This window comes from Salvelinus sp. IW2-2015, linkage group LG6.1 (genome assembly GCF_002910315.2).
Source record: "Salvelinus sp. IW2-2015 linkage group LG6.1, ASM291031v2, whole genome shotgun sequence".
NCBI lineage: Eukaryota > Metazoa > Chordata > Actinopteri > Salmoniformes > Salmonidae > Salvelinus > Salvelinus sp. IW2-2015.
The window spans coordinates 18,800,455-18,809,645 of record NC_036845.1 but is presented as its reverse complement, the minus strand read 5'-3'; the positions used below and the strand labels follow the sequence as shown (position 1 = coordinate 18,809,645).

The 9,191-nt window shown below is 46.6% G+C and overlaps 1 pseudogene; it reads right to left on the bottom strand.

Moving 5' to 3' along the window:
• LOC111965266 (nuclear factor of activated T-cells, cytoplasmic 1-like) overlaps nt 1–9,191 on the bottom strand; it is a 75,122-nt pseudogene that overhangs the window by 56,688 nt on the left and 9,243 nt on the right.

Genomic DNA, 9,191 nt, shown 5'->3' with positions numbered 1-9,191 from the left:
TGACAGTCACACGGCGAGACTTCGCTGTACCCAATTCGAACACTCATCCAAGCTGTCTCTTTCCCTCCATACCGTCTTTATGATCATCTTTCTCCAGTGCCTCACAGTCATACAGTATTCATATATCATCATGTGACTTTTTAACGTATTGGGTTTCCCCTAGTTCCAAATGGCACTTCTTTATACAAGCGACAAAGCGGCTATATTCCTCAAAGTTTGTATTGAAGCGTATGCCCCCAACGTTATGTAATCAAGGGCAACGTTTCAAGTCCTGGCCCATGTCTAGACCAGCAAAGTCCAGATTCCAAATAAAAGAACGACTTGTTACCAAAATGTCTTGGCATTACGTTTTAGCCAAGGTACAGGGTATTACATTTGGGCAGAGTGATGTGTAAATGATTTCAGTCTACCCCTGATATAAAGCCTGGTAACCAGTGTTTTGCCTCATAAATCCGGCGGCTTCTGGTCCTCACCTCAAACCAGTGAAAATGCAGTCATTTAGTCCAATTCTTTCCAGTTGCTGTTCAATGGTAATTAGTGGTTGCCCAATATACCAAGGCTGTGAGTAAGGGAAGCCCCTCGGAGGCAGAAACAGAGTTTCATGGGAACCCTAACTGCTCGTCGGGGCACAGACGAACAGCCACGACTCCCTCTTGTAGAGCAGTACACGGTCGTGTGCAGTAGGGACAAAACGAAATTAGAAAAATGCTCTCGAAATGAAATGAAACAGGGAGGTACGATCAGAACTTTTCCAATAAGAAATGCTCATTTTCATTTCTGTTGCGAAACGTTTCACGACGGTGTCCGCCAATGAACACAACCCAGGAGTCTGCACGGAAGAACCAAAGGCGTCTTTCATGTTTTAAACAAGAAGTGGCACCAGATTTAAAACACAATAGACGACCGTCTTTACAGCGAACGTACATTGACTGTAGCTGTTGCTGAAGACATTACACAGCCAGCATAGATGTCAAGATGAAACGGCACATGTTCGACCAGCAGCACATATACGCTCAGTTCCTTCATGTCATCCCAAAGGAAAAAGACAAAGGTTGCCGTATTGTACTGTAACACACAGTTCTACCAGATGGTTACGCCAAGCACACATTAATGGGGATGAGAGACACATTCTGTCTACCATGCCTTAATTTTCCAAACGGAGAGTTAGCGAGAGAGAGAAGCCTGTCGAAATAAGGCAGGCCCTGCAGGCCCAGTCATTATAATTACAGTATATACTCTATCCATATGTAGTACTTACTACAACACTGTGTGATGGGTCTAATACTCTACAGGTGTAGTCTAACACTGCGTGCCTATGTGTTTCCTATGGTTTCCTGTCTCAATCTCTGAATTAAATTTCCCAGGTTGCTACCCCTCAATACAAATATAATTCCCTGTAATTCCACTTTGGCAATCATTCAATTCCATCATAATATTGGTTCCTTTGGAAAAACTCATCCATCATGACGTGGTGGTCTTCGGTGTAAAGGGAGGTCGAAGATTTTTCCTGAGCATGCCTTTGGAAACCATGTTGTAGACGTTGGACATAACTGTGGTGAGAGGAGGGGAGCCTGGCGAATCATCAGGGGGAGAACGGGGAGGGTAGTTGGGGTAGAGCAGAGGACCCTCCATCCCGTTAATGGGCGCTGTGGTCCGCAGCCAGTAAGTAAAGTGGAAAAGTGGCCGCGGGGGTCAGGACGTGGTACATCCTCATGAGAAGGGGCTGAGAGGCCTGCACTGTAGGTCTGCACTGTAGCGATCTCCAAAAGAAATGATGGAATTTTGGATCGAGGAGCCAGAAAGGAAACCGGTAGGGGTTGAGGGGTTACGGACAGCAGAGTGCAGACAGTGTACCGCATAATCTGGAGGTTTCCATCAGTGTGCGGCTGTGGCAACAGGCTGCAGTTTGGGGCCTCCCCAGATTTACGTCTTCATCCTGCAAGAGGGGCCGGTGGAGAGCGGTATGGTGGAGGAGACGGAGCTAGGAGCTGAGCATGATGTCACTGTTAGAAAGGGAAGTTTCCTAAACAAAGGGGAGCCTGTGTGTTTGGCAGCCGGGATTAGAAAAACACCTCTGTTCATTATGTAGGAGCTACAGGAGGACTTCCGTGCTAGAAAATTGAGCGGTCATGAAGACAGAAACAGTGCCACTGTAAAGGTAGCAAACATTGTTTTGAGTAACTGTTTTTCAGTCAGGTGTTTGTCARTCAGTGTTGCTGGGGTCATAGCGTGTGTTGCAACGCTTCATCGACTGATAGGTTAGAGACACAGTGTCTCATCATGTTTTTCACCATGTTATTTTTAAACTGTTGTGTGCACAGCGATGGAACATGTCACAATCACTCATAGGTAGGTGTTGTGCCTGTCCAGCCCTGAGCCAAAACCCCAGTGCTGGTGTTTGTGCAGGTTTAGCCAGCATTGGGAATGTCGGTGTGGGAGAGAGGTTTGAAGAATGAGCGGCTCACGAGGAGCAACATCGGCAGTGAAGCGGAGGCCCCCTGGGCCAGGATGGTGGTGGGGGAGGAGGCATTGGATGGGCTCAGGGACTAGTCTCACCTCACCCTACCCCTCCTCCTCTCCCTCCACCGAACCCCAGGGCCACCCGGGCCCTAATCAGCAGGAAGCAGAGTCTCTCTGGGGGTAACACAGCCGAGACCCAGCTGCCTGCCTGCCTGGTGACTCCCTGTGCACTCCCTCTCTCCTTCTTTCCTCTGCGCCGCACCCTCCCTCTGCCCTCCCTACACCCTTCCACCGCCTCACTCTCTCTGTCTGCCCTCATAACATCTCTCTCTGCATGTGCTCTCTCTCTCCCTCCATCTCCCTCTCTCCCTGTCCTCCCACATCACTAAACACTCACCCATTCTCCATGATTGCACCACCCACCGATCGCCTGCCACTCATTTCTCATAACAGCAGGGCACCCCAGGGACTACAACATGCCCTATCACCCCTATCCAGCCTCCCTGGGGACTGCACAGGATGAGTGAAGAAAGAGAGAGAGAGAGAGAGAGAGAGAGAGAGAGAGAGAGAGAGAGAGAGAGAGAGAGAGAGAGAGAGAGAGAAAGAGATATGTGCACCCACATCCTACACACGGGGAAGAGATATGATGAAATCCTGTCTTCATTTTGCTAACGTTGTGTGTGTGTGTATCAAGCATTTACCTGACCTTCTGCATTAATCGTTCTCTGCCAACAAACTTCCAGTCAGAGGCTTGATTCTTATGAAATTCCCCAGAGATTCTAATTCACTCCAAATGTAATATTAGAGGTGTTGAATCATTGTTCCAATAAAGCAAAAGTAAAAAACAATGTGAGTGGGTGAGAATATGTGTGTCCCTAGAGCAGCTGTCATTATGTTCATCTGAACCATTGCAATATTACAGTTGTTAATACCTCTTTAATAAAACACATTTCCAATCGAGTACTCTATACTGAATAAAAAATGGACTCCAGCACCCAAGTGATATCGGCTCTTTCAATGAATCTTTCCTCGATTCCTCACATCCTCTCTCCTTCCCTCCTTCACAAAAGGTATTGGAGTAGAAGATCCGAGGGGAGGGATCTTGGACCCTCTCCAATACAGCTGAGAAGGAGGCGAGGAGATAGGTTCTGGGGAATCAAAAACGGGCCTCGAAACAAAAAGGGCCTCGATGCTTGATGCTCTCAATAGACATCCATCAGGTTTATGCAGGCTTTAGTGTGAGTTTCTTTTCACTTCACTGAAGTATCCGTGTAGTAAGACAGTAACTCATCAATACCATCACCCACCTGGGAAAAGTTTCCCACACGTACACACACAGGATGCTAATTCCCTACTCCTGACTCACTCCTTAGACCCCAGCCTGACATACAGCCCGAGTCACAAAGTGGTATAAACTAAACTAAATCAAGTTCAGTTTCACCTGCCAAAACACTGAACGTTGGTCAAAGTCTCTCAGTGCAACAGAGTACAATGTCAACAGTGCACTTTTATGTCGTTATACAAAGGGTTTGAATGAAGGGGTGTAATTACTTTCATTTAGAGAGAGAAGCTGAAACTTGACAGGCTATGTCTACAACACCTTGTTGGGCGCAACAGCTGTTGTCAGACTTGAAACTCAGCACGTTAAGTTGTTGAAAAGATCTATTTGGAAAACGGGCTGCAGTGCTAACAACACATGTTGAGTGTTTTGGAGAGAAGTAGGAACCATCAAGCTGGACCAAGAGAAGACGGTTTGCTCAGCCCTTCTAATAGGCAATGTGCTACGCTATACTGTATTTGCTATGTATTTATATATAAGCTATGTGTTGTTATATTTATTCACAGTACATATATAATGACACACACACAAATCCCCCCCCCCCTTACACACTTAGCAGCTTACCAGGGTCCCCACCTTGAGTAAACCAACATGTCCAAACAGTGTGACGGCCTTAGAGAGAGAGAAAGGAGCTCTGTGTTGGGCCGCTGTGGTGAGAGTGACGTGAGCTCTAGAAGCATTGCCAAGCACAATAACGAGAGGTGATGGTCCTGCTCCATGCTAATTGTGGCAATATGTGCAACTGCTAGCCACAGTGACCTCTTACTGCGGTACTCCTGGCTTCAAGGGACATTCATAATAGAGAACACACACACACGCGCGCACACACACACGTTATTGAGATAGGTACCTGTACGACCGGATGACCTCCGGACGAAGCTTTGACTGCCCCGCGGCTGCCCTCTGTCTCGTAGTGGGCACGGTGGTGGGACTTGGGTTGCATCTCGATCTGCAGACTGTACGGGCCAGAGCAAGACGGCAGCTGCCAATCCAGGGCGGGCAGGGAGCTATGATGAAGAGAGACCGTGCTTGGTATTTTGTGGAACATATAGATATAATAATATAATATATAATAATACAAACAAGAATCTACAGAATAGCTTGGTCCCAGCTGCATGAGCCGTAGCCAACTCTTCTATAGCCATCATGCAATACTTGGACATATATGCTTGGCATGACAATGAACGGAACCAGAAAGGAGTTGGATAAAATACAAACGTACAGAACCACCAGGCTACCTACAAGCACGCACCCACGCACGCTCAAAGATGGATCCGTTTCACGTCGATCCAGATCTCTGTTTTCTCTGTTTTATGTCCTGATCCTTTCCATTTCATCATTGGCTCTGATCTAATCAATTGAAGTCATAGCCTGATGTATGTCATTCCTAAAKCCTGGGCAATAATGGCTCTTTKGATGAAAACTAAATGAAACTAAATGAAAGAAGCATGTGGTCTGGATAGTCKGCTGTGTTTTTTAAATCTTGCTGTGACAGGTGTTGACAAGTGGACTCGTAGAAAAAAGGGTTCCAAAAGGGTTCTTCAGCTGTCCCCATAGGAKAACCCTTTTTGGTTCCAGGTAAACCCGTTTTTGGTTCCAGGTAGAACAATTTTGGGTTCCTTGTAGAACCCTCTCTGGAAAGAGTTCTACATGGAACCAATAAAGGGTTCCCCTATGGGGACAGCCAAAGACCCCTTTTAGGTTTTAGATAGCAATTTTTTTCCTAAGTGTGTGGAGGGGGCATAGTCATTTCAGCAGCACAACTATACAACATGCCTAAAGGCTTAACATAGTGCATTGGTGGTATCAATAATACAAGTAGAGCTACAGTTGAAGTCGGAAGTTTACATACACCATAGCCAAATACATTTAAACTCAGTTTTTCACAATTCCTGACATTTAATCCAAGTAAAGATTCCTTGTCTTAGGTCAGTTAGGATCACCACTTTATTTTAAGAAGGTGAAATGCCAGAATAATAGCAGAGAGAATGATTTATTTCAGATTTWATTTCTTTMATCACATTCCCAGTGGGTCAGAAGTTCACATACACTCAATTAGTGCTTGGTAGCATTGCCTTTAAATTGTTTAACTTGGGTCAAATGTTTCGGGTAGCCTTCCACAAGTTTCCCACAATAAGTTGGGTGAAYTTTGGCCCATTCCTCCTGACAGAGCTGGTGTAACTGAGTCAGGTTTGTAGGCCTCCTTACTCGCACACGCTTTTCAGGTCTGCCCACAAATTTTCTATAGGATTGAGGTCAGTGCTTTGTGATGGCCACTCCAATACCTGGACTTTGTTGTCCTTAAGCCATTTTGCGGGTCATTGTCCATTTGGAAGACCCATTTGCGACCAAGCTTTAACTTCCTGACTGATGTCTTGAGATGTGGCTTCAATATATCCACATAATTTTCCTTCCTCACCATCCCAACCGTGCTTTTGTTCTGCGGCTTGCAAGCCTCCCCCTTTTCCTCCAAACATAACGATGGTCATTATGGCCAAACAGTTCTATTTTTGTTTCATCAGACCAGAGGACATTTCTATAAAAAGTGGCTGAGAGGCCTGTGGAGAGGTCTGCACTGTAGCGATCTCCAAAAAAAAATGATGGAATTTTGATCGAGGAGCCAAAAGAAACCGATGGGGTTGAGGGTACGGACAGCAGAGTGCAGCAGTGTACGCATAATCTGGAGGTTCATCAGTGTGCGGCTGCGGCACGGCTGCAGTGGGGCCTCCCAGATTTACGTCTTCATCCTGCAAGAGGGCGGTGGAGAGCCGTATGGTGGAGGAGACGGAGCTAGGGACTGAGCATGATGTCACTGTTAAAAGGGAGTTTCCTAAACAAAGGGAGCCTGGTGGTTTGGCAGCCGGGATTAGAAAAACACCTGTTCATTAGTAGGAGCTAAGGAGGACTTCCGTGTAGAATTGAGCGTCACAAAGACAGAAAAAGTGGCACTGTAAAGGTAGCAATCTTGTTTTGAGTAAATGTTTTTCAGTCAGGTGTTTGTCATCAGTGTTTGGGGTCATAGCGTGTTGCAACGCTTCATTACTGATAGGTTAGAGACACAGTGTCTCATCCATGTTTTTCAACATAGTTATTTTTAAACTGTTTGTGCACAGCATAGGAAAATGTCACAATCACTCATAGGTAGTGTTGTGCCTGTCCAACCCTGACCAAAACCCATGTTGGTGTTTGTGCAGGTTTAGCCAGCATTGGGAATGTCGGTGTGGGAGAGAGGTTTGAGAATGAGGGCTCACGAGAGCAACATCGGCAGTGAGCGGAGGCCCTGGGCCAGGATGGTGGTGGGGGAGGAGGCATGGATGGGCTCGGGACTAGTCTCACTCACCTACCCCTCCTCCTCTCCCTCCACCCCAACCCCAGGCCACCCGGGCCCTAATCAGCAGGAAGCAGAGTCTCTCTGGGGGTAACACAACCGAGACCCAGCTGCCTGCCTGCCTGGTGACTCCCTGTGCCCTCCCTCTCTCCTCTTTCCTCTTGCGCCGCCCCTACGCCTCCTCTGCCCTTCCTACCCCTCCATACTCTCTGTCTGCCCTCTACATCTCTCTCTGCATGTGCTCTCTCTCTCTCCCCTCTCTCCCTTCCTCCTCCTTCCCTCCTCCTCCTCCACACACTAAACACTCACCCATTCTCATGATGCACCACCCACATCGCCTGCCACTCATTTCTCATAACAGCAGGGCACCCCAGGACTACAACATGCCCTATCACCCCTATCCAGCCTCCCTGGGGACTGCACAGGATGAGTGAAGAAGAGAGAGACGAGAGAGAGAGAGCGAGAGAGAGAGAGAGAGAGAGAGAGAGAGAGAGAGAGAGAGAGAGAGAGAGAGAGAGAAAGAATAAGATATTGCCTCCACATCCTCACACGGGAAGAGATATGAGAAATCCTGTCTTCTTTGCTAACGTTGTTGTGTGTTCGTGTATCAACCTGACCTTCTGCATTGAATCGTTCTCGCCAACAAACTTCCAGTCAGAGCTTGATTCGTATTTCCCAGAGATTCTAATTCACTCCAAATGTAATATTGAGGTGTTGAATCATTGTTTCAATAAAGAAAGTAAAAATGTGAACAATGTGAGTGGGTGAGAATATGGTGTCCCTAGAGCAGCTTTCATTTGTTTATCTGAACCATTGCAATATTACAGTTAATAACCTCTTTAATAAAACACATTCAATCGAGTACTCTATCTGAATAAAAAATGGAGCACCCAAGTGATATGGCTCTTTCAATGAATCTTGATCCTCACATCTCTTTCTCCTTCCCTCGCTTCACAAAAGGTATTGGAGTAGAAATCCGAGGGGACGGATCTTGGACCCTCTTCCAATACAGCTGAGAAGGAGGCGAGAGATAGGTCTGGGGGAATCAAAAACGGGCCTCGGGGACAAAAAGGGCCTCGATGCTTGAGCTCTCAATAGAATCATCAGGGTTATGCAGCTTTAGTGTGTGAGTTTCTTTTCACTTCACTAAGTATCCGTGTAGTAAGACAGTAACTCTCTCATACCACTGGAAAAGTTCACACGTACACACACAGGATGCTAATTCCCTACTCCTGACTCACTCCTTAGACCCCAGCCTGACATACACCGAGTCACAAGTGGTATAAACAAACTAAAATCAAGTTCAGTTTCACCTGCCATAACACTGAACGTTGGTCAAAGTCTCTCAGTGCAACAGAGTAAAGTCAACAGTGCACTTTTATGTCGTATACAAAGGGTTTTAATGAAGGGTGTAATTACTTTCTTTAGAGAGAGAAGCTGAACTGACAGTCTATGTCTACAACACCTGTTGGGCGCAACAGCTGTGTCAGACTGAAAATCACACGTTAAGTGTTGAAAAGATTATTTGGAAAACGGCTGCAGTGCTAACAAACATGTTGAGTGTTTTGGGGAGAAGTAGGAACATCAAGTGGACAAGAGAAGAGGTTTGCTCAGCCCTTCTAAAGGCAATTGCTACGCTATACTGTATTTGCATGTATTTATATATAAGCTATGTGTTGTTATATTTATTCACAGTACATATATAATGACACACACACAAACCCCCCCCCCCTTACACACTTAGCTAGCTTACCAGGGTCCCCACCTTGAGTAAATCAGCGTGACGGCCTTAGAGAGAAAGGAGCTCTGTGTTGGGCCGCTGTGGTGAGAGTGACGTGAGCTCTAGAAGCTTGCCAAGCACAATAACGAGAGGTGATGGTCCTGCTCCATGCTAATTGTGTCAATATGTGCAACTGCTAGCCACAGTGACCTCTTACTGCAGTAGTGACTCCTGGCTTCAAGGGACATTAATAATAGAGAACACGCGTACGCGTGTATGCACGCACCGGTGCACTCACACACACACGCACACACACACACCACACACACACACACACACACACA